At 38.3% G+C, this 24,488-nt stretch overlaps 1 long non-coding RNA gene across 1 annotated transcript in view; it reads right to left on the bottom strand.

Annotated features, from left to right (window-relative positions):
* LOC140526757 (uncharacterized) overlaps positions 1 to 19,643 on the bottom strand; it is a 24,552-nt gene extending 4,909 nt beyond the window's left edge. Inside the window, exons 1-2 of the long non-coding RNA XR_011974515.1 lie at positions 19,536 to 19,643; positions 17,083 to 17,480 (exon numbers count right to left, since the gene is read on the bottom strand). This is a non-coding gene — a long non-coding RNA (uncharacterized lncRNA). The remainder of the gene's footprint in view (positions 1 to 17,082; positions 17,481 to 19,535) is intronic.
* Positions 19,644 to 24,488: the final 4,845 nt, after the last annotated feature.

The following is a 24,488-nucleotide window of genomic DNA, read 5'->3' on the forward strand; positions in this document are numbered from 1 at the left end:
CTACAGTGCCCAGAGACAAGCTGTACATCAGGGCAACAGGAGGTTTCAAATTCATAGTGGAGCACCCAAACTGAGACAGTGCCTACTGGCAAGCAGCTTTGGTACCCATGACTCCATTCCAGGTTGGACTTTGCCCTGGATCAGGCCACTTTGGGAGCACTGAAAGCTTGTAATTTCTCAGTCTGAGTTGTCCTTGAGATCCTGGAATAACAAAACACTCAGTAACACCCCCCCCCCCCCAAAACAACACAATGTGGCAAGCCTAGATCTCTCCAGAAGTAAAAAGAGCCTGGCCCTAACTAACATCTCAAGCCTGAAGTCAGGATGTGGGCTGGAAGAATGAATGAAAAAGAAAGGAATCCCACCATAAAAAGTTATTAGGGTGAGACACTCAAGACAAACTTCAGAACATTTATAAACAAACCTTCAAAGAAAAATGGTATAAATATATACCTTAGGTAAAAATAAAACTAGAATTTCTGAAAGAAATAAAGTAAGAGGTGTTTTTTTTTAAGTTAATGTTTCTTAAAATGAAATGAGCATACTAGAGGAAATCACATAGCAGAGAAATGAGAGTTATGGGAGAAAGAATTGGAAAAGGAAGTAACAGTTTTGCATAAAAAGTACAGAACTTTGGCTAAGCAACCAACTACCTGAAAATTAGCATGGACCAAATAGACACTAGTGACTCTGTGAGACAGGAAATATTAAAACAAAATCAGAAGAGGGAACAAATAGAAGAGACTGTAAAGTCTCAGCAAAACAATTGACTGGAAAAATAGCTGTTCAAGGAGAATCATTGGACTGCCTGAACGCCATGACTGAAAAAAGCTTGGGCATCATATTGTAAAACTGCGTAGATCTCCTGGAATGAGAGGGCAAGAGGAAATAGAATCCACTGGCTGCCTCCTGAAGAACCTCCCAAATGAAGACTCCCAGGAACATGACCAAAATCTAGAGCTTTTGAAGTCAAAAAGAAAATACTACGAGTATCTATAAAAAAATTCAAGTACCTCAGACCCACCATCAGGATCACACATGATTTAGCAGCTGCCACAGTACAGAATCAGAGAGCTTGGAATACTGTATTCAGAAGACAAAAGATACAGGCTTGCAGCCAAGGATAACTTAACAGAACAACGTAGTTGTACTTGAGTAGAAATGGACACAATAAAATAAGAGGACTCCTGCGCATTCCTGATGAAAGAATGACCAGAGCTGTGCAGAAACTTTGAGGTTCAAACATTCAAAAGTTAGGAGAAACGTAAAAAAGAAGAAACTAAAGAACAGTCATAAGGAACTAAACAAGAATAAATTAACTTAATTCAAATATGGGGTAATGATATATGCCTCCTAAACCCTGGCATCATCAAGGGTCATAGAGAGAGTCTAATTAGACAAGATGTGGGTGGTTCTGTTAATGTCTTAAGAGAAAAATAGAGTAGGGAAAGGAAGTGAAGATCCCCCAATCAAGACTGACTAAGATCCTGGTGATAGGAGTTGGTTAATGTTTATCATTTTGTACCATTCATGTCACACACTTAGGAGGTGCAAGCAAAAGGGTCCTTAAAATTTAATAAGATTCTGTATCTACAATGCAGTAAACCATTGATTTTTTTTTACAATGAAATAGTATAAAAACTATTAAAAATAAGAAGGAAAATGGGTGCACTGGGGCAATAAAGTGAATAGGAAAGTAAAGGATGTTTAGGGGAAATTATCACAATTATCTCAAGAGGGGCAAGTAGATATCTATAAAAATAAGAATGAGAGGTTCAAAGTGAGTAACTGACACACGAACCTACCTTTCACTGGAACTGCTCAGAATGAGGAAGGATACAAATACACACACACATATACACACAGAAATATATTTCACTACAGGAAAAATAGGAGGGAAAGAGAAGAGAAATAGGGGGTAGAGGGTAGGATAAGGGAGGGATTAGTCCTAAGCAAAACAAACTAAGGATTTACAAACATTTATAGCTCTTTTGGAGGTGTCTAAGAAAGGAATCTGGGGAGGGGCATACATTGAGGAGTGGTTGAAAAGTTGGGGCATATAAATGGGATGGGATATTGTGTTATAAGAAATGATAAAGGGATTGTTTCAGGGAAAGCTGGGAAGAATTGTATGAATGAAACCAAAACAACCTATACAACGATAACATGGTAAAGAAACAGTTTTCAAAGAGTTAGGGATTCGGATCAATGTGATGACCAGCCTCCATTCCAGAAGACTAATGAAACGCACCACCTGCCTCCTGATAGAGAGTAAGGAGATGGTTTTTTAGGACATGGCCAATGCAGAAATTTGTTTTGTTTGACTATGCATGTTTTAAGGAGCTTTTTGTTTTTCTTATGTTTTCAATTGGGAATGGAGTTGGGATGGGAGAGAGAAAAGGTGGGTTTCTGCTGATTGAAAAAATATGTAATTTTAAAGAACAAAACAATAGGGATAGACTTGAGTATCTGATAAGTGTAGGGATTCATCATGATTTCAAAAGACCGGTGGTAAAGGATGCTCCTGGTCCCTCAGAGACTATAGTAACAGCAATGTAAGAAAAAGACCATCAATAACACATTTAAAAAGGAGAAAATCTTCATTACTGTGAATGAAAAGCAACTTCAAGAAGAAATATTTGTTTCATGCATCTTTGAATGTGGATTGAGTGTGAACAAAGTTTGAAGAAGTAACAAACCAATAATAAATTTTTATAATAAAAAATTAAATGCTACTGATGTCTTGTTTTTACATCAGCTACATTTTCCAATGTATAATTCTTTCCTCTCCCAGAGAGAGGGAAAAAACCCAAACAGTTCAGCCAAAGTAGCCCATACATTTGAAAAAAATCTGACATCTTAATTTTTGTGTAGAAACTTTTCAGTTTCATGCAATCCAAATCATCTTTTATCACAACAACCTTATGAGGTAGATGCTATTTCCTCTGTTTCTTGTTTGGATAAGCATTTGTCTATACTTGTGAAAGGAACATGATCTACTCTTTTAATTTTTCTTTTAGTGATATGATCTTTAACATTGAGATCATGTATGTATTTGAATTTATTATGGATAGGGTGTAAGATGTTGACCTAATCTTTATTTCTGTCAGATAGCTTCCTACTTTTTCTCCTACTGATCTTATCAAATAGGGAGTTCTTTTTTAGGCAGTTTCAAACTTATTGAACATTGGATTTTTTATTTCAATTATTTGTGAGTCTTCCTTTTCTAGTCTGTTCCATATGCTTTTCTTTCTATAAAAAATCTGTGATTGTGCATGTCCTGGAGAGTGGGGTGCACAGCTTCAGTGGTGAAGGAAATAATAAAAGATGCAGGAAAAAAAAAGAGGATGCCTTGTTCTTCCCTGGAGTAAAATCCCCTGCCTAAGTTGTGTTGTGACCAATTGAAGCTAACAGAACTTTTTCTTTTTTTTAATTAAGCTTTTTTTTTCAACTGATGAATTACTCCTTTCTCTCCTTCCCATTTAAAAAGAAAGCTAAACCCTTGCAACAAATATGCCCCTGCATTGGCTGTGTCAAAAAAAAAAGTCTGAATTTGCACGGAGCTCCTAAGTATATAGGACTGGATCCTTTATAGACTCATGTTCTAATTTCAGCTCTGCCTGGTATGAGAGTGTTAGACAAGTTCCTTAGCCTCATTTAGTAATCTGTAAAATGAGTGGTTTAGACTAAATGATTTCTAAATTTCTGACACTACAACCATAGGCTCTGTGATATCTGAGTCAAAGTGGGTTACTAAAAAGATACAGTTGTGCATGCACATTGTCAGAGAGCCAAGCACTAAACATGTTAATAGTGTTCAGTGATCATATGACTAAAGTGAAGAAAACAAATTAAGGAATCTCGGAGCTAAAGAGGACCTCAGAAGCTAGCAAATCAGGCTCACCTGTGCCTGAGAAACCATCTTTTCTGCATTGTCCTGGACAAGTTGTCACAGACCTCCGGTGATGGAAGCAGCTCGTTCAACTTCTAGACAACTTTAATTCTAAGTAAATTTTTTTAATGGAGCCAAAATCTACTTCTGCAGTTTCTGTGCATGGTACTACTGACTGGGGAAGATTGTAAGATGATGAAAATTATTTTCAAGATAAAGATTTTTAAAAAAAGATTGTGTAAATTTTAAACAGTTGTAAATTCCACTTTATTCTGGAGATTTTATTATTGGTCTTAAGAAAGCTTATCAAAAGAGGTAGCTGGACCTGGAAGATATTAAAATGAGTTATTTGTCCAACAGTGGAATGGACTGTCCCATCTAGAAGTCTCTAGAAATTTTCAAAGGGAAGATGAACCTGTTAGGAATAGTAATAGCTAGCATTCATATGGTGCTTTAAGATTTGCAAAGCATTTTATATATCCTCTCTCATCTGATTCTCACAACAACTAGGAGGTAGGTGATATCATTCTCATTTTACAGATGAGGAAACAAGTACAGAGAGGTTCACTGATGTGTCACAAGGCTCAAGTATCTGAGGCAGAATTTGAACTTACTGACTCCTACTCCAGCACTCAGTGTTCTATGCCATCTGCCTAAATAAAATAACCTCCAAATTCCTTTTTTCATTCCAATAATCTGATTCCAAGTACTTAACGTATTTTGATAGATCCTTGATGATTTTAATAACTGAAATTAATAGCATAGTTCAAGGACACCTACATGCTAAAACCTTGTTCTCAAAGGACAACACTTTTTCTCTGTTTCCCTCAACAGTTCCCTGTCAAGAGCTCAGCAGTTATCTAGATGATAAATTTCTAGCCCCTCATGAATGAGGACAGTTATTCATTTTCAGAAATAACAGATAGACTGTCATCTTTTCAGCTCATGTAATTAAAAACTTTAAAATGCCTCAACACAAAATTTGACTTGTTGATATTTCCTGACATTTACTGTACTGAATACAAAAATTTAATGGAAAAATTCTGATATCTCTGTACAGTGTGTGTGTGTGTGTGTGTGTAGCTTTACTTGGTCTGGAAATATCCTATTCTATGAGTGTATATTACAATACGCATTTATAAGACTGTTTGGGAACTGACTAATTAGCAGAAGTGGCATTTGCTGGAGCTAATACGGAATTTTCTAATTTCCCTACTCAGGGGTAGAGCATCTCTTCCTCCTCACTTGAAAGTCACATGGGGGTGAAAGATCAATTTTGTTTCTTCTATGCTCTTGTATCCATGCATCCTTATTCCCATCCCCACCTGTTTTCTCCAGCAGATTTTGCCCTTTTTATCAACCAACCTCTCTTTATTGATCTCTAATTTTCAGTCTCTTAGATACTGTAGTGGTTTTTGGCCCTTACTCTGGGAGCACCCTGTGCAGCTATAGAGATCTTTCCTTACTACCTAGCATTCTCTAATAAGCTTATCAGGACTCCTGTTCCCTCTTACCATCAACCACTGATACCTCCACTCCTGCCCCCAACTCTTAAGCAAACCCAGTAGGGATCGGACATACTGGTTCCTTTCCTGCTGTTTACAATATGTTCCTGCACCCCCAGTCCTAAAAACTTTCTGTCTCTCTTCTTTTCACGTAATCTTCTTGGGGGAAAATACTAACATGAAAAAAGAAACATCTACACTCACCTTCCTTTCTTGTTCTTCTCACTCTTTTCTAAACTCTGTAGTCTGGCTTCTGACCTCATTATTCCACTGAGACTGTGGTCTCCAAAGTTTTCAGTGCTCTTTTCATTGCCAGATGTGGTGACCTTTTCTCAATCCTTATCCTTCTTGACCTCTGCAGAATTTGATGCTCATGACCATTCTCTTCTCCTCAATATTCTCTCCTCTTTGGGTTTTCATGACATTGCTATGTATAGGTTCTTCTCCTCTCTCTCTGACCCTTCCTCCCCCATCTCCTTTTATGGATCTTCCTTAATATCATTTCCACTAACTTAATGTATCCAAAGATTCTATTTTGGTTCCCCTCATTTTCTCTCTATACTCATTTGTTGACCTCATTAGTTCCCATAGGTTCAGTTATCATCTCTGTGTAGATGGCTCCCAAATCTAGATATTCAGCCTCATTTTGTCTCCTGAGCTCGGCTCCCCTATCACCAACTGCCTATTGGACATTCTGAACTGGATGTCCCATTGGCATCTCAAACTCAATATATCCAAAACAGCATTTATTATCTTCATCTCTGCTTTGTGGTCTTACCTATCCTGAAAATCCATATTCCTGTTGAGGGTACAACCATCTGTGTGGTCACTCAGGTTCACAATTTCTATGTAATCCTGACACTGACCCTATGCATACAATCATTTGCCAAATCTTTTCTATAATTTACAAAATCATTTCTATCTCTACAACATCTCTCATATAATGTCCCTTCTCTGTATATACAGACACCACAGTAGTTCAGTATTCCATTGCCTCTTGCCTAGACTGTTGCAATAGCATCTATTTGATATCCTTGCTTCAAGCTTCTCTCCACATCAATCCATCCTTTAAATAGTGGCCAAGGTGATTTTCTGAATGCCTAGGTGTGATCAGATTAACCCTCTACTCAATAAACTCTAGTGGGTCCATAATACCTCTATGATCAAATATATATTCCTCTGCTTGGCATTAGAACTTCACATCCTGGCCCCTTCCTACCTTTCTAGTCTTACAAAGTGCCTTTTACCATTCACTCTGTGAGTTCAATCATATTGATTTACTTGCTCTTCCTCCAACACAATGTTATAATTTCCTTTTTGACTCTGCGGTGGCAGTTCCCCAGGCCTAGAATGCTATCCCTACTCAACTCTGCCTATTGGAATCACTGATGTGCTTTGAGTCCCAGCTTAAATTCCATCTTCTGCACAGGGCCTTTCTGGATCCCCCCAGATGCTTGTGCCTTTTGTAAGATTAACTTTGTATGTATCTTGTATATACCTACACATATATATATATATATATATATATGTATATATATATATATATATATATATATATACACACATATATATACACATATATGTATATATATATATTTTCCCCCATTGGAATGTAAGCACTTTGAGAGAAAAGACTTTCATTTTTGTTTTTGTATCCCTTGCACCTAGCACAGTGCCTAACACTTAATAAGTCTTTACTAAATCCTTACTTACTGATACATTCATTGATTGGAGAGAATAGGCAAAGAAGGTAGGGATTGCCCCCTTTATCCTTGAAGCAGGGCTCCTAACGTGAATTAGTATGGGCAATACTGGGTTAGGCATAAGAGTTGACAGCAAGGAAAAATTTCCAAAATGCTGGTTGGTATTCTCTTTTAACTCTGGCTGAGGACCACTGGTTTATGTCTTTCTATAGATCTAGATGATTCTTTTTTATATCAGTTTCTGTATGCTTGAAACTAGGAAAATCAAGGGAATTTTTGAAAGATCTGCACTTTATGGTTTGTTTGTTATTTTCATTGTATTGGATGGTTGTTGAAAGGTAAATTGATCTACAAGAAGGATTTAGGTATTGGTTTTACTATTTGCTTTTTTACAGAGTCAGACCGAGATCTATGTTTTCTTGTTATACTTCTATCCCTCTATCACTTTCCATTTTGCACCTATACCACATGCTGATTTCAAGGAGGAAGTTTCTTTATAAAGCAATATATATAATATGTATATGTATGTATGTATTTACAAAAATTCAAAGGTTTCCACTAGTGGCACAACATTTCAAGAAAAAATGTTTATTTTTCTTATATACTAATGTTAAGGTAATCAGTACTACCAGGGGTTCATCACTATATGATATTGTTTTTTATAATTGCTAGCACAGACAAAATGGGAAATAGAAATATAGGTGGGAGCAATGAAAAGACTTTCTTGTAACAGAAAGAATGTCAGGAAAGGGCTCATCGTTCACACCCCTCCATCTCACTTTTTTTTTGTTGTTTATGCAGTATGCCTAACTTGGGAGCCAAATTCCGCCTCAAACACTTACTACTTATATGACCCTGGACAAGTCACTTAACTGCTCCAGGCAGAAAACCAGGGAAGGAAATGACAAACCATTCCAGTATCTTTGCAAAGAAAACCCCATGGACAGCTGAACTCCATGACATGAAGAATTGAACAGAAAACTGAATGATTGAACAATGACAACATTATCATTGAGACTTATAAAAGGTCAATTTTATGTGACAGGGAATGATGGGAGTTGTAAGGACCAACATAAGGGGGTATTTGTCTCTGGATTCATAAAATTGCTGTGTGAGGTGAGGACAATATTCCTGCAGCCTGGAGATTCCCTGTGGAGTGGACCAAGGAAGGTTCTCTTAATATCTGCTGGAGGGGCCATTATGCTGCTACCTAGGTAGAGCTATGAAACATATGAAAGATGGGATAAATAGCCACCAAGCTGAGGCCCAGACAATCTGAATATAAAAGAGCATTGAATCATCCACTCCTAGCTATCAATCAGACACGGGAGTTCTAGAGTTAAAATAACACTTACCTGAAGCACCCAAGTAGCTTGCAGGGAGGGCGGTGTCTTTGGAATGGAGTTATTGCTTTAGGTGTGGATGGTAGGAGACAAGAGCCTTGCCCAGTGCCTGCTGGGGAGGCAAAAACTGGCTTGGAGAGCTGTTGCTCTAGCAACTCAAGGGAGCCTTCCATCCAGTGTCTTTGGAACACTGAACTTTCTCCTCCTCCCATTTATCGTACTCACTGGCATAGGAAACTTGGGGAAGGCAAGATTGGAATTGTTTTCCATCGCTTAAGAACATTTAATAACAATTGTTTTTGTATGGTTCTTTCTGTTGTATTTCATAAGAGTTATAGTGCTGGATTTAGGGTCAAGAAAACTGGGGCTCAAATCATGCATTTACTGTGTGTCCATGGGCAAGTCACTGAACTTCTCTGCCTTCAGTTTCCTCATCTGTAACATGAGTATACTAATAGCACCACAGGGTTATTGTGAGGATCACATGTGAAAATATATAGAAAGTACTGTGCAATAAGCTGCAAAAATATGAGCTATTATTAAATACTTTATTATTTGACTTCTACTCATTTGTGTCATTCGTACATGGAGTCTACATTAGATACTGAACACAGAATATATTTATCTTTCACCTTATTGAACCTGCCTGTAAAGTGGGGACTTCTAGGACAGAGTGGAAAATCCTTGGCATAGAACTAATTAAGTAGACAATTCAGGCAAAACCTTCTACCATTTATGAGGTTCCTTAAGAATTAGGTATCAAGCAAATCAAACACTCATAGTTGATCCAGAATTAAATATCACCCTGCCTAAAGTAAAGGGAATACATTCAATGACTACTCAGGGTTCATTTTCTTCCATTCCAAGTATAGTCAGGACCATCCATGGGGCATGTTGTTGTTCAGTCATTTCAGTTGTGTCTGTCTCTTCATAACCCCATATGATTTTCTTGGATACCAGAGTGGTTTGCCATTTTCTTATCCAAATCATTTTACAGATGAGGAAAGTGAGGTAAACAGAATTAAGTGACTTGCCTAGGGTCACACAGCTAGTAAGTACCTAAAGTCAGAATAGGCCTGGCACTCTAGTCACTGTCATCTAACTGTCCTCATAAGCATATTTGGTGTTAAGCTTCGTGGTACTGGTTTACCACATGAGAGCTTTAGGACCTGCTTCTAGCCATGTAGTGTTCCAATTCTGGGAGGGCTTGACACTTTGGTATGATATAGTGAGCCATAAGTGGTCCCCTGTCCTGTGAAATTGGCTGGGGTGTAGGATGCTGCATCAGTTATTAGAAGAAGCAGTTTCTGCCGTGGCCTCTTGCTTCAACTCTCCCATGTGGCCAGTAGTGCATTCTTTCCCTAGATTTCCCATGAAAGGGGTGAGTGGATGGGCTGCAATCTTCCTCTCCTCCACTGCTGCTGTATATATCTGGAGTTGGACTCAACCTTGTGAGTTTGAAAGGTGTAGAGACTCTGAGTCCCATCTAGTTGGAGCTAAATGGCATTAACAGAAGAGTCCTTGACAAGTACTCCAATGTTTTTAGAGGTGGATACTGACAAGAAAATGATTAGCATAAGCCTGAGACTGTTTTTATCAGAAACTGTGTTTGGCCAGTGGAGAGCTAAGGTAAAATGTAAAATTCTTAATTAGCAGTCTGGTAAACTTATTTTTTTAATGTTTTCGTGAGATTTAAGTATTAGCCTCTCAGAAGATTATAATTGTAGTTACAAATTAAGTTAAAATCCTGTTTTAAGTCATTGTATTGATGCACCGTGTGAGACCTCATGTTTAGTTGTGTGTAGGAACAAATTACCTATATTTCATACATATTCATTTTGTACATTGAATACTTTCTTACTCTTCTTTGTTTGAGGAAATCCTAGATGTGAGCCATAACTCATGATATAGGTTAAAATTTCCTCATCCCTCCAGGGTAGGGGTTTAATAAGCCAAAAAAAGACTGGAAGAACAGGATGCCTCACGTCTCTTTCCTAAGAGAGTCCTGCTTCACCAGGACTGAATGACACAGTACTACAGTCCCTGCGGACTCAATAATGGTTCCTTATTGCTAGAGAAAGAAAAGCACATAAAAGCTTTGTTTTAAGTAACTAATATGAACAAATATTTTTCCCCCACAGAAAGAATCCTTGTTCAGTTTTGTTGATTGATCCATCTCTGCTTTATTAAAAGAAAGAATATTTCCTCAACAAGGAAAAGAACTATGTGTTTTCATTTAAATAGTTTTGGATTAGAGACTCATTTCCTTTGTCCCCCTGCTGGGGATTTACCTAATATAGTTGTAGTATGAAACACTTTCCATGTATATTTCTATTTAAATAGAATTTGGGGGGAGGATATATTTGAATAATTGAAAAAGCTGATTTCTATACCCCTATTATTTATATAAGTAACATTCTGCAGATGAGGCATGTTATAGGAGTCCTGCTGCACTTTTTCTCACTCCCAAGTCTAGTTTTAAGAATCCAATTTCATTCAGTAATCATTTAAGAAGTAAAAAGCTTTGTAATATCAACGAATTTCAGAATGGGAGGGGACCTCAAAGACCAAATACTTCAACCCATATCTAAACAAGAATTGCCCCATCAACATACCCCTAAATGGTCATTTGGTTGGTTGGTTGTTGTCCTTTGTTCTTGAAGAGGATCAAAATGACATCACCATGATAAAGTGAAATTTCATTGTGTCTCCTACTGTGTCTGATCAGACCAACACGAGCTCGGAATGCTCTACCACAGGTTGGGCACAGATAGTCCGAGTGAATATTTGGGGTGGATACTCCAAATTTGCTCATCCTGTGTTTACTTTGTGCTGTCTCAATTCTGCTTTGCTCATGGAGCACAGCACCCTTTCTGATGTGGGCATGCCATGCTGAGCGGTCATTTGCCAATGTCTCCCATGCTGCACGGTCAAATCCAAAGTTCCTGAGAGATACTTTGAGAGTGTCTTTGTATCACTTCTTCTGACCAGCATGTGAAAACCTCTTGAGAAATAACTCATTACTATGTTGACTGTTCATTCTACTTTTGGATAGCTCTAATTGTTAGGAAGTTTTTCCTTCATCAAGTTATGACTTCTACTCATTGCTTCTAATTCTGTCTTCCAGAGCCAGACTGAAAAAAGTCCAATCCCTTTTCTATGTGACAGCTCTCCAAATAGTTAAAGACAGCTATCATGTCCTCCCTAAGTCTTCTCTTCTCTGGGCTAAACATCTTTGGTTACTTCTGCTGACCTGTATATGGCATGATCTTGAATCCCTTCAGCCTCCTGATCCCTTTCCAATTTATTAGCCTCTTTCCTAAAATGTGAATCCCAGAATCAAACATAATGCTTCAAATGCAGGTGCTTTAATACATGCTTATTTCCTTCCTCCCTCCCTCCTTCTTTCCCTCCCTCCCTTTCTCCCTTTCTCTCTTCTAGGTGCCTTCTACCTCTACATCTAGGATCCCTACCATTTCCCCTTCTAATTTCTTCTACTTCTTGTGTCCTTTCCTCTGCCTTCCAGTGATTTCATGTTGTACCTTAGGTATTCAAGTCTACCACCCTAACCAAACTTATTCTCTGACTTCAAAATGCTTTCCCTTTCTCTTCCTCTTGATCTTAATCACAACTCCTATCACCTTCCTAAGTGCTATTAAGTAAGTCAGTACTTGAGCTAAAATATCAGTGTTATTTTAGAAGTCTGCAAAATTTAGCTTCTCCCACATCAGTTCAGTTAGTCCAGTTCAGTCCTGTTTAATTCCATCAAACCTCTCTCATTTTGTCCAGTGTGATTTTATCTAATCCCAGTCCTTGACCTTATGTGATAAAAGACAAAAAGCATAAGCAGTGGAAGCATAGACATGTACATGTCTTCCATCTCTTTCCACTTTTTAATTTTTTACTATAATAAAGTTGAATATTTTTGATATTTCCCTATCCAGGGAGAGTTTTCTAATGCATGGCTGGTGAAAGACAAGGTCCTACTACATATTAATCACCACAAATTTCATCCCCAGGGGTCTTTCAATATGTAGAAAGAGCCTGTTGGCTATTGCATGAGAGGTTTCATGTCCTTTTCTATAAATGTTGAGTAAAGAAAAGCTAGGAAGGTGAAAAATCTAGAGGGGTGAGCAGAGGATTGAAGGTTGATGATTGAAAATTCCTATCTCTAGTATACTTTTTAAAAAGTGAACTCAGTGATCTATATCTTTCTGCCCTGTGACAGATTGCATTTTTTTTTTTAACCGAAAGGCCCTGATTTATTTATGTAATTTCTGGCAGTTATTTTTGAAATGCACAGGCAAGTACTCATAACACAGTTGTAGTTAACACTATTAACTGCTTTGCCTGTTATGCATTTGGTATGGTGTTAGGTGCTAGGGGAGACGCAAGAGAAAGAAGACATATAACGTCATTTGACAGTATCTTCATCCATAGACTTCCTTAACACACTCTGTGACTGAAGTTGTTAACCTCTTGGAGCCTGTTTCCTCATTTATAAAGTGGGCACAATAATACTACCTTGAAAGGCAACTTGGTAAGTCAAGCTGCTTCTATGGATAAAATTACAGGTTCAGATAAAAAAGGAAATCCAAAGCTTTCTCACCAAGTGAGGAGTGGGATTAATAAACCACAAAATGTTACATAAATGTAAATTCTTATAACAAAATTGTGCTGTCACTTGGGGAAACATCACTGTCATCTTTCTAATCATGTCTGGCTCTTTACTTGTTCTCAGGGCACTCCTCCTTCCTCTGGTTTGTGGAGTAAGTCCATGCAATTAGAAAATGTTTGCTAAGTGGGTGTGGGCTTCCAGAAAAGACAGAAAAAGAGGTAGGAAGAAAAGGAAGGTGAAGGAAGTTTATAGATAAATATGGTATAATACTTCTTTTCCTCTCTTTTATTTCCTGCCTCTTATTATTTCCTTTTCGATTTCCCTTCTCTCTTCTCCTAGTTTAAGCTTTTACAATTAGAAATAGAGCCAGCTAGGAATGTATTACTGATTTATAACTTTTTTTTTTTTTACTGTGCTCTTTGCATTTTTGTTAAGGTTAGTTCAATTCAGTAAGCATTTATTACACAAGAACACAGGTTGCATGCTGTGGATACAAAGCTGGAGTAAGAAAATGGAAGTAAACAGAATAATCTGCTTACCTTAGTTGTCAAAAGGAGACATTTAATCTATTAAAATGGAGATTTTTAAAAGGAAGGTATTAGGGATAAGAGACATATGTTTGCTTACATGAAGACAAAAATGTATAACAAAAACAAGATCAAAATTAAAAAAGAGAATGGAACAGAATATTGGAATGAATGAATGAAAAGGCATTAATTGCCTACTAACTGCTAAGGCACTGTGCTAAGTGCTAAGGATACAAATCCAAGAGATAATGTTTGTCCTCAAAGAGTTTGCATTCAGATGTGGGATAACAGCACACATAGGGAAATGGTGGCTACAGAAGGAAATTTTTGTTTGGGAAGTCACCAATGACAATCATTCACAATGTTCTTTCCGGGTATGATAGATAAAAATATGATGGAAGGAATGGTTAAAAATACATATATAAAGATTCTTCCTAGTCAGCTATGAACTAAATGGTCAAAGGATAAGAACAATTTAAAAAGAAAAAGCACAAATTGTTAATAATCATTCAAAAATGCTCCACTTATCAAACTGATACAAATTAAAACAACTTTGAGATAACACTACTGTACCCATCAAATTGAAGAAGTGATAAAAAGTAAGGAAATTCAATGCTAATAAGATTGTGGGGAAATGGGTACATTTATTTATTGCTGGTGGAACTAGATATTAGTGGAATATTTTTGAAAGTGACCTAATAGCATACAGTAAAAGTTAGGAAGAGAATGAGCTTGAGAAATTTCCATATGTGAGAGCAGAATAAAAGAACACCCTAGTCAAGGAAAAGGATTTTTTCCCCAGCATTCTCTTCTTTATAACCACGAAATCAGATTTTTTTTTCATTCTATGAGGAAAAGACATTTAAAATTTATCCAGATTTTTGATAGAGCACTTCATAATAGCCATTACTCTACATTTTGTGGTACTAGCTTAGTGTCTTAGTGATGCAGAGGCTTATGAGAATTTGCAAAGGCACTCCCCCCCAAGCAAGAGGTGAAGAGGATGATTTATATAAATAACTTATATTTGTATAGTGTTATACAGATTTCACATTAGGTTATTGGATCTTCACAATAACCCTGTGAGGTAGGTGAGGGAGGTAGGTAGGAAAGGTGGCTTCACCTTAATGTCTTCTGTGACACTAAGATTAATACTCAGAAGCTCACCTGGATCTTTGATTTCTTTGATGTGGATATTCACTCTAGTGATACAAATGGCAAACCATCCATGCCTGTCCATTCTGTGCTACTCAGAAGTCAAAGGACCTAGGTTTAAATTCTACCTCTGATCAAACTGTGTGACTTAGACAAATCGTTTACCTTTCCTGAATCCCAGTTTTCTCATCTGTCAAATAAGGGAATTGGACTAAATGGTCTCTGAGATCTCATCCATCTCTAGCACTAAGAGGCTATGATAAGTTTAGCACAAGGGGTTAATGCTGATAGCTTTCTGCACTTTCTCCTGACATAAAGTGGATACCAAGGGAGTACTCATGTTTTCCATTTGTCATCCCTTATCCATCTTCCAGGAACTGGCTCATCTCAGTCCATCATTGAGATTTTATTGATACTGTGCTTTCATTGTTATAGGGAGGGAGCTTCCAGTGATGAAACTCTTTCCACCAGTGCAGATTCTACCTGCTCTGTGACTTGAGTTGCTGGGGACATTCAGAGCCTAAGTGATTTGTCCAGGGTCAAATGGACACAATTTTTATATGTGGGAACTGAATCAGGTCTTCCTGGCTCTGAGATTGACAGAGGTGTCAAACTCAAGGGCCACTGGCCCCTGATGCCTGCAAAACCTCAGAACCAAATTAAAATGTAATTTGAAAATGTTTAACAAAATAAATGAAAATACAATAAAACATACATAATTTTAACTTACGGTTTGTTTCTAAGTCAATATGCAGCCTTCAAGGATCTATTTCTATTTGAGTTTGACACTACTGCATTATACAAAACTCCCTCTTACCAATATTAACTAAATAGAATTTAGTACTATTCGTATTTTCATTAAGAATTAGATCTTGGAAATTCCATGGTGACTTCCAAAATATGTCCAAAAATGTTTAACAGATTTAAGAGAAATGGATGACTTCTGAGTGTAATACCTTATCATCAAAGCCCCAAATTTTGCAAGCCTGAACATTACATTTTCTAAATTTATTAGAGAACAAACTATTGAGGTAAATATTTACAAAAAAAATAAAGAAACAAACAAAAAAATAACAGACCTAAGAACCCTCACTTTTTTTTGTATGCTTCACTTGACAGTTTAGAGTCTGTATTTCTTTAAAATGTGTATGACTGGCCCTTCCAGCTTCTCAAAAGAGAATATAATGTAGAAACATTTGCTGATTCACATCTAAAGAGGCTATCTGGGTTTTTGCCTTGTTGCCAAAGGCTCTGAAACCAGAGTAACCCCTATGGGCATGCAGCATAGGAGTACCTCCAAGGTGGGAGTTGAGAAAGGAGTTGAAGGAAATTAGTGAAGGATATGGCTGTGGGAAGAGGCTTTTCTACCTCATCCTGTTACAGTTTGTAGACACTGAGGTTTCTCCTCCCTGTCCTGTGATGCTGGACTTTAGTCAGATGTGGTGGTCCCTTGTTGCTCACTGAGGGCAGACATACTTTTAGTGCTGGCTGTGGTGGCTGCAGATTCTTAGATTTGGTGTTCTTACGGTTATCTATAGTAGCTAGCCAACATCAAGAGGCAGTATCTTCTATAGTCACCCAAGGGGCAAAGTATTAACTTACTGAGTCCTGTTTTCCTGGAGGGAGTACCAGGCTGAGTTCAGCAACAAGGGGTGGGGTCTTGGCCCTGGCTGGACTCAAAATCTTCTATTCTAAGGGAGATGCTTAAGTTTAGACCATAGGTTGTAAAAAAATTTTTTAAAATGCATTTTCCTGACTTTATCCTGTATTTTAAAGTAAACTGTCACTTTTTTACCATGTGATAGCATGTGATTTGTAGTAGCTGATTGGGAGAGAAGTTCAAAGGGAATAGGAGCTTGAAGTGTTAATTTGAGTAGATATGAATGCCAAAGCAGGTTCTAGATACCTGACTATGACAAGGGAACTTGTTGTTCAATCATTTAGTCATGTCCACTCTTCATGACTCTGTGGACCATAGCACACCGATACTGTCCATGGGTTTTCTTGGCAAAGATATTGGAGTAGTTTGCCATTTCCTTTGCCAGTGGTTTAAGGCAAACCAAGATTAAGTGACTTGCCCCAGGGTCGTATAGCTAGTATGTATCTGAGGCTGGATTTGAACTCAGGCCTTTCTGACTCCAGGCCCAGCACTTTATCCATTAAGCCACTGAGCTACCTCCAACAAGGGGTCATTATACACAAAGTCATTTTATTTGAGTAATGTTATAATCACTTCATCATCACGTCCTTGCCAAAGCATTTCTCCTTCAAAATGAACCATTCCACGCTTTCTGGCCCTTAGAAGAAGTCCCACAACCTTATTGGAAATGGTGGCATACCTCTCAAAGAGCTGTTTGAATGTCATTCTGCTGCTTCCATCTTCTCCTTTTTCTCCATTATTTCTCATGATCCAGTAGAGTTCTTCTAGCTCTTTCTCTACATGGACATGGGCATCTTTTCCTCTTTGCTCAGTTTTAGAACCTTCAGGAGGTCTCCCATAAGTAGGGTCTCCTTTCTTGACAGCTATGGCCCTGGCATCATTGCTGAATGGATTACATTTCTGATAATCGGTATGGTTTTTGATCCAACCCTGCCAATTTTTCCTGAGGTCATCCACAGCATTTGTTGAGGTTGTGGCAATGTGGACTCCACGTTCTTTATTTTTATCCATCTTTTGAAAGGTTCTGGACGAACATTTGGCAACTCTTGGATGTGAAACTTGACCAAAAGTAAAAAGCTGCAATAAAACCCAAACAACCTCGTGAGGCAAACACCCAAACTAATAAAGTCTACTGTGCTATAAATGTGTGTTTGTCCTTTGTTGCTGAAGAAGACCATGCCGTCACAGAAATAATGACATGACTTGCACTTGACTTTGTTTTGAGTGAGGGAGGGATGTGCAGGTCACCAGCCTCACTTCTCCTCCAGAGCCATCTGAATCCAGTGACCAGACATTCATCAGGATGACTGGAGATGACCCAGGATGAGGCAATTGGGGTTAAGTGACTTGCCCAAGGTCACACAGCTAGTGAGTGTCAAGTGTCTGAGGTGAGATTTGAACTCAGATCCTCCTGACTTATGCACTGGTGCTCTATCCACTGCACCACCTAGCTGCACCTAGCTCAAAATGTATGCTTTTAAGGAAGTGGCATCAGTCAGAGGAAAAGGACAAAAGGAGCAACTACTCCCAAAGTCACAGAGACCCTGGGGCACTGGTATGAGACTGGCATGAAGCTCATTCTTGGGGGAGGCCTCTAAGAAGAGGCTGTACCATAAGTGGCAAAGAAAGAGCTCACTCTAGCTGTCACTTGGGAGCTTCATATTTTAATTTATTATTCTTCCTAACTAGGTGCTGAAAGACTGCAAGGGATGTCAGTGTCCTGTGATTTCCGTGGCCTGGGGTAATGCATTAGTTGCCTTGCCATAGTTATTAGGAAGTCTTGATCACTCTTGAGGAAGCAGGTGAAGTAGAAGGGTAGAGGAGAGAGAACAATTCCCCCTGTCCTAATGAGGCTAATTTCCTCAATGCCTTAGGATTCTGATGTGCTCATTCCTTCCTTGTTCCATACTTTTGCTTCTCTTGCTCTATTCATTCCCTCTCCTTCCTTCCTATCCAAATTTTGCCCATCCTTCAAAGTTTTGCTCCTGTTGCACATTTTCCATGAAGCCTTCTCAGGCTATTATAATTCTCATTGATCATTCCTCTCCCTTGCCTCAGAACTCTACTTTTTTCATGTATCTACTTCTTTGCCTGCTCAATTACATCATGCGCTTCATGAGGAAAGATATCATGTCTTGTAATTGTAGAACACTATTCAGTACATAGCAGATGCTCAATAGATACTTGTTGACTGATTGATTGTGAAGTCTGAAAAACTCAAAAAGAGCCATGGTGATGTGATGGTGTGCTCAGGTTGTGGGCAGAAAGTTGACTCCAACATTTGATGAAGGGCCCTCCTCTGCCACACTGCCAGGATGGAAACAAGTACTGCATGTTTCCGTTCCTTCACTGCAGCTGTCCTATCTGTAGCCACCCTGGTTTCAGAAAATTTCATCTTCACCTTTCCAACATGGGGGGAGGGATGGAAAATGTCTCGATTACTGTCACTAGAAACTATAATTTTTCTTTTTATGTTGCGTCTCCTGCTAAGATATTTATTGAATCCTAATAGTCTTGGCTCTCTTTTTCTGTTAGATAGTTGAAAGCCTTCAGAACCAAAAGTTAAGTACACCATCATTTATTATGCCCTTCTTTCTCTTTCTTTTTCCTTAGGATTCCTGAGAGAGGAGGATGGAATAGGGTGACTATCCTTCCCTCCACGCCAGCAGCAAACTGAAAGTTCAGGGCAGCTGAAGTAGGAACTTGGCTAGCTGAGATAGACACCTCTGGCTACCTTCTGCTTGATTTCCTGAGCATGATAGAAACATAAGCATGAAAAGAAAACCTTAGAAAATGTTTCTAGACTTTTTTCTCCTCTAAACAAAATCTGGATTGTATTGTACACACATTCCTTTGTACATACTACAATGCCTGCATCAGCCTTTTCTAATGAACATTGAGAAAGAAAAAAAATTCTTTACAGTTCCTTTAGGACTCTCCCTATAGGTATTCTAGTCGTAGATCAACATTAGTTAACCCAGAAAAGCCATAAATGGTGTGAAAGTTGTGTCTGTTACCAAGAGGGTTGTTTTTTTTTTTAAACATTCCTGATTCCCTGACTTCTAGGAGAGGTAATCATAATAAATTACATGCAGCCCTTTACACTGAATATGTTTTTAGAAAAGAACTTACCTTTGAATGCCTTCAGTTAAGCCATATTCTGTTTGTTTATTCCAGTAGTAGAGATTAGAGTCTGTAATCTTTCCTCATCCTGGCACCTCTTCTCAATGCAGCAGTTCTAATTTTAGATGGACAGTAGAACTGACCAATCCCTATAGAGCAACACATCAGTGACTAAAATAAGGTGGGATTTCTGTATCCTCTTTCATTTTTTAAGGTGGATAAAGCTCAACACAATTCAGAAGACTTGAATAGAAAATATATTTAGAGAGGTCTCTTTTACCTGGTGTTTGTAGCTTAAACTGTAACAAATAGTTTCAAAGATACATGAGAGAGAGGAACCGTGAGAGGGTAATACAGAATTTGAGAGGGGAAGACTGTAAAAGAGGATTTATAAACAAAAATAGAGCTTTTTTTTTATCTTGAATTTTTTTTGTTGTTATTACCTTTGAAGCATCATAGAAGTTCAGAACTGGAAAGAACATTAGAGATCGTCTTCAAACCCAGGGTTAGGGAATACATATGGACTTCTAGGTCCTTGGGTGCAGTCTTTTGACTGAGTCTAAGTTTTACAGAACAAATCCTTTTATTAAGCCTAAGTCCAGTATTTTACAGAAGAGGAAACTATTAGTTCTAGTGAAATGACTCATCCAAGGTTATAGAGCTAGTGTTGGTACTAGAACTCAGCTGGAACACCGAGTCAACAAGTATTTATTGTTAATGGCTTAATTATCTCTTTGCAGAAGATAGCCAAATATATTTACATAATATATGTATATAAATATGTATGTAGGTATGTATGTACATATACAGTTCTCATATCTCCTCTGAGCTTAAGCCCACATTACTAACTGCCTATTGGACCTCCCAGAGACATCTCAAACTGAACATGTCCAAAAGAGAAGTCATTATTTAACTCCCCTCCACCCCTTTTAAAAATTTCCCTGTTTCTGTTGAAGGCACCACCATTTTTTCCACTGCTTCAGGTTCATAATCTAGAGGTTATTCCTGACTCCTTACTCTTCCTTACTTTACATTCTAAGAAGTTATCAAATCTTATTATTTCTACCTCTCCAATATCTCTCATGTCTGAATCTTCTCTACTTATACAGTCACCACCATGGCTTAGGACCTCCTCACCTATATTATTGCAGCTGCCTCCTAATTGATCACCTCTGCCTCAAGTCTGTCTGTTTCAAGCCATCTTCCACATAGCTGCCAGAAGAATTTTCCTCAAGTGCCAAATTGACCATGTAATTAATTCCTCCTATTCAGTAAGGTTCCCTATCACCTTTAGGATGCAGCCTCATGATTTTAGGAAGCTAGAACTTCTGAGTTTCTTCATTGGAGCTGAATAGCAGCAGCAGGAGTTCTAGGACTGGATAGGATGATCACTGAAAAGAGGAGCTACTGAAGAGGCCTGGATTGCAAGATGACATGGACTTGGAGGGATTTATTTGGACAGTGCAGAGCCAAGATGAAATATAAGATGCCTCTTAAGCAGGACAATAAACTGCTTCATGAATCTAGTGAAACCAAAGGACCTCTTTTAAGAAAAACATTTTTTTTTTAAAAAATGAAAGAAATGATAAATTTCAGTTAAAGATTGGTGAAAATAAAGATATACAGTATTTTTTCCCCCTCCAAGTTCATTGACCTTCCAAAATCTATCTGGCTTAAGAACTCCTATCTTAGACAAATGAAATAAATTCTTAGATGTGATATCTTTGGATATCTCTGTAAAGGGGGTGGGGAGATATTATTTTGTAGACTATGAACTTGTTGAGGTCAAGGACCTATTGTTTTTGAGCTAATGTATTTAATGCATTATTATGTCAGTTATTAATATGCATCAAGATTTTTAGCTGTGGACCTGAACAGACCTCTGGGCAGAGTTCCTGGCAGGAAAGGCCCCAACCCACAAGCAACAAAGAAAGCTCCAAAGTTCAGTGGGGGAGGGCTTTCCCAGCTGAATGAGAGAGAATGGGGTTTCTCCAGCAACAGCCCCAGGCAACGGCAGAGGCTGGGACAGCAGACTGAGGCAGGTAGGGAGGCCTGGAAGCAACCTGGATCCATTGTTCAGGCAGCTCAGCTTAAAGCCTCTGGTGATAGGGAACAGCTGATCTAAACCCCAGCCCCGAGTGACAGCCCTGCCCCCACCCAAAGCCCAGGGGAACCAAGCAGCAGATTTGAATCTCTTGACAAAAGATTCAGAAGTCAAGTAACTGGCTGGGAAAATGCCCAAAAAAGGAAAAAAATAAGACCATAGAAGGTTACTTTCTTGGTGAACAAGTGTCTCCGCCCCTCCTTTCAGATGAGGAAGAACAAGGCTTGCTGTCACAGGAAGTTAAGACCCCTGCCTCCAGAGCCTCCACAGTGAACTTAAACTAGGCTTAGGCAGTAGAAGAGCTTGAAAAGCAAGTTAGCAGCTTGCTAAAGGAGAACCAAAAAAATGCTGAGGAAAATAACACCTTTAAAAAGAGGCTAACTCAATTGGAAAAAGAGGTCCAAAAAGCTAGTGAGGAAAAGGAGGCATTAAAAAGCAGAATTAGTCAAATGGAGGTGAAGGTTCAAAAGCTCACTGAACAAAACAGTTCTCCGAAAGAGAGAATTGAGTTCAGGGAAATGAATGACTATGAGATAAACCAAGCAGTTAGAAAACAAAACTGAAAGTTTGAAAAAATAGAAGATAATGTGAAACATCTCATTGGAAAAACAACTGACCTGGAAAATAGATCCAGGAGAGACAATTTAGAAATTATGGAACCACCTGAAAGCCATGATCAAAAAAAGAGCCTAGACATTATCTTCCATGAATATCGAGAAAAACTGTCCTGATATTTTAGAACCAGGGGGCAAAATAAATATTGAGAGAATCCACTGATCACCTCCTGAAAGAAACCCAAAAAGAGAAACTCTTAGGAATACTGTGGCCAAATTTCAGAGTTCTAAGGTCAAGGAGAAAATACTGCAAACAGCTAGAAAGAAACAATTGGAGTATTGTGGAAATACAATCAGGATAACAAGGGCTTGGAATATGATATTCCAGAAGTCAAAGGAACTGGGATTAAAACCAAGAATCACCTACCCAGCAAAAGTAAGTATAATACTTCAAGGAAACAAATGGTCATTCAATGATATAGAGGACGTTCAATTATTCATGTTGAAAAGACCAGAACTGTATAGAAAATTTGACTTTCAAACACAAGAATCAAGAGAGGCTTGAAAAGGTAAACAGGAAAGAGAAATCATAAAAAACTTTCTAAAGCTGAACTGTTTACATTCCTACATGGAAAGAAAATATTTATAACTCTTGAGACTTTTCTCAGTATTTGGGTAGGTAGAGGGGATTGTACACACACACACACACACACACACACACACACACACAGACATAGAGTACAGGCTGTGTTGAATCAGAAGAGATGATATCCACACAAAAAATATATATAAAATAAAAATTAAGGGGCAAGGGAGGAAAATGCTGGGAGGAGAAAGGGAGAAATGGAATGGGGCAGGCTATAACTCATAAAAGAGATAAAGAAAAATCTTGTTCAATGGAGGAGAAAAGGGAGAAGGGGAGAGGGGAAAAGTGAAGCTACTCTCTCCACATATGGCTTAAGGAGGGAATAACATGCTCACTAAATTTGGTAGGAAAATCTATCCTATACTACAGGAAAGTAGGGGAAGAGGCAACAAGTGGGGTGAGGGGAATGACAGAAGGGAGGGAAAATGGGAGAAGGAAGTAACTAAAAATTATCACTTCTGGGAAGAGACAAAGTCAAATGAGGGAATAAAAAAATTAAGGAGGATAGAGTAGAATAGAGGGCAATATAGTTAGTATTACACAACATGATTATTATGGAAGTCTTCTGCAAAACGACACACATACAGCCTGTATTGAATTGCTTGCCTTCTCAGTGGGGATGGGTAGAGAGGGAGAGAGGGAAAGAAGGTGGAATTCACAGTATTAGAAACAAATGTTGAGAATTATTATTGCATATAACTGGAAAATAAGAAACACAGGTAATAGGGTGTAGACATTTATCTTGCCCTAGAAGAAAAGAGAGAAGATGGGGATAAGGGAAGGGTGAGGTGTGATAGAAGGGAGGGCTCATTGAGGGAAGGGGTAATCAGAATGCAAAGTATTAGGGGGTGGGAAGAGGGGAGAGATGAGGAAAAAAAACTGGACATGTTACAAAGTGATGTAGAAGCAATTAGTATTAAAACAATTGACTGAATTAATTACTGAGAGTAAATCAGAGACATCTTTAGTTTGGGGAAATGAATTTTAGTCTAAGTCTCCTAGAGGCAAGTAACTTCGGGTAAAATTTGGCATTGATGGAAAAGTTAAGGTTTTAATGGTAAATTTGATTTTATGATTGTTATTTAAGCAGGAACTAGAACAGATATAGAAAGGCATGAAAGCCACTTAAGACTTGCCTCATAAGATATTCCTTAGCAATGTGAAATTATAGTCATATCTGAAACCTGATTATTGGAACTTGCTATTTTAAGATGCTATGGGACTATTAAGTTACTGTTCTTCTGAGTCTAACTCCAGGTATGGATAGCAACAAAGGCAGTCTGAGCCTCCAATCCATGATGCCAGTAAGCCTGTGAGATGCTGTTATGAACTGAAAAAGGTGATTTCATGGGAAGGGTGGGAGAGCGGCTGTTCAGCCTGGGCTGAGGTAGGATTCTCCTGACTCAATTTCTCCACTGACACCTGGCAGACTCTAAGCCTCACTGAATGCAAGTTGACAATCTACTCCTGCCTGGAACTGACATGAAGTTGGAGAGATATTATTTTCCTGCAATGTCCCTACTCTTAGTGGCAATTTCCTATAGTCAAAAGGTTTGTAAGCTTGATACCAGATCTATTAAATTATAGGTTGTTGGTAGGGGAACATCCGAGGTTAAGTCTAAAATTAAGCCTTTAGGCTTAGGACTTTAGAGTAATAA

This window comes from Notamacropus eugenii, chromosome 2 (genome assembly GCF_028372415.1).
Source record: "Notamacropus eugenii isolate mMacEug1 chromosome 2, mMacEug1.pri_v2, whole genome shotgun sequence".
Taxonomy (NCBI): Eukaryota; Metazoa; Chordata; class Mammalia; order Diprotodontia; family Macropodidae; genus Notamacropus; species Notamacropus eugenii.